Genomic DNA, 2,500 nt, shown 5'->3' with positions numbered 1-2,500 from the left:
AGATATATGGATAGATAGAAAGATCGATAAATAAATAGATATATAGATAGATGGATAGATAGATAGATAGATAGATAGATAGCTAGATAGATAGATAGATAGATAAATAGATAGATAGATAGATATATAGATACATAGATAGATAGATAGATAGATAGATAGATAGATAGATAGATAGATAGATAGATAGAAGATAGATAGATAGATAGCTAGATAAATAGATAGATAGATAGATAAATAGATAGATAGATAGATAGATAGATAGATAGATAGATAGATAAATAGTTAGATAGATAGATAGATAATAGATAGATAGATAGATAGATACATAGATAGACAGACAGACAGACAGATGTATACAAAGATAGATGAATCGAAAACACAATCTATTGTCTCACCTGAATATTGCCCATGATGTGTTTGTGTTTCACAGACTGGAGAATGGCAACCTCCTTCTGAAACATCTTGTAGTTCTCCTTTCCATCGTCTTGGGTTTTCTTGGAGAACGTTTTAACAGCTTCCAACGGTTGGTTACTGGCACCACTGGGTTTGGCCAGCACCACCTGCCCCATCATCCCTCTTCCTAGGACACGAACACGGGTGTAACCGTACTTGGTAAAGAAGTCTTCTGGACATGTGTACACCGTTGCTTTCAGTGACGCCATCTTAGGATTCTGGAATTCCAACTTTTATATAGAAATACTTGGAGATCTGAGGTTATTTTTATAGCACTAACACGCTTTAAGTAATTACTGAAATTATGGAATCACCACTGTTAAGCACCAAACACGATTGATTCTGGAATTCCAACTTTCCGGGATCTATCTTGGAATTATTTCAGATCTAAGATTATTTTCAGCATTAAAGTGATTGAAATATTCAAAGAAATTATGGAATTACGACTGTTAAACACCAAACACAAACACGATTGCTTGTATCTAAATATGTGTCCAATAATTGTTGTTAAAACATTCAAGATTGTATCAATGCAGCCAATATTTGAAAAATCACAATTATAAACGAGATCACAATTTGTAAAAATCACAACATGCGTTTAGGATTGAAATTTTTCAACTGAAGATAAGTTTCCAAACGTTTTAGAAAGCAATGTTTAGACTCCTCCCATTTGTCAGACACGACCAATCAAAACCAGTCGTTAAATCACATGACAGCAAGTGGCTCCGTACCTGCCCATTGTTCTTACTTGGCCATGGCGTCCACTGTCGGTCACTTCAAGGATCTTACTTGGTGATCGACGCGTCCATTGTCGGTCACTTCAAGGATCTTACTGGGTGACGGTGTCCACTGTCGGTCACTTCAAGGATCTTACTGGGTGACGGTGTCCACTGTCGGTCACTTCAAGGATCTTAGCGACGGCGTCCACTGTCGGCCACTTCAAGGCGTGTTGCTATTGTTTTGTTTACTTTAGAGGACAATGACCATTGTTACTGTCGGGAAAGTTTTGCTTGTTCATCAAGGAGAGCAAAGACATCAAATAATTTCGTCACGCCTTCGTCGGGTGGACAACACCTTGGATGAATTGGAATACAACATTCTTTGATCGTGTTTTATTGATGTTGGCAATCTAGGGTGTAGGGTTCGAGCCTCGCTCGGCGCATAGTTGAGTCCTTGGAGAACGCTCTTTATGCACATTCTCTCACCGTACTCAGGTGTAAAATGAGTACCTGTTGTGTCTGTCCGAGAAAAATTGCAATATCGCCTAACAGGCGCCATGTCCGGTCCTAAATATTAAATGTTGCTGTTGGCTAGGGACCCCTTGTAAAGCGCATTGAGCACGTTATGTGAATAATGCGCTATATAGCATCTATTTTTTTAGGCTTTTAATGAACCTATCTCTCTCTCTCTCTCTCTCTCTCTCTCTCTCTCTCTCTCTCTCTCTCTCTCTCTCTCTCTATATATATATATATATATATATATATATATACATATATATATATATATATATATATATATATTTCTATCTATCTCTATCTCTATCTCTTCTTTCTTTATCTCTCTCCTTCATTATCTCTCTTTCTTTCGTAAGTAATTGATTATTGTCACCAATCCAGTCTTTGACCACGCTTGATATTATAAATTAGTAGTATCAAGAACATAGTGAAGACAAAGACCTATTATTAAACGCAAAGAAAACGAAAATAATGAGCACAGATAAAAGCAGCACTGCTCAGGTCGAAATAGAAGGAGAACAACTGGAAAATATTACAAATTTTATTTACCTTGGAGCACAAATAGAAGCCAATGGAAAATCGGCACCAGATATCAGGAGAAGACTTGCAATTGCAAGCAACAAACTAAACAAAATGATGGCAATCTGGAAGAGCGAGGAAGTCAGACTGAAAATGAAGATCCTAACATCCTGTATTTTTCCCACTGCAATATATGGATGCGAGACATGGTCTATAACCAAAGAATCAGAAAAGAGAATAACCGCATTCGAAATGAAATGCTATAGAAAAATCTTACGCATCCCGTGGAC

The sequence above is a fragment of the Berghia stephanieae genome, chromosome 11, assembly GCF_034508935.2.
Source record: "Berghia stephanieae isolate SIO BIC M18660-M18661 chromosome 11, UCSD_Bste_1.3, whole genome shotgun sequence".
NCBI lineage: Eukaryota > Metazoa > Mollusca > Gastropoda > Nudibranchia > Aeolidiidae > Berghia > Berghia stephanieae.
The sequence above is the reverse complement of the archived record's forward strand: the minus strand, read 5'-3'. Positions refer to the sequence as shown.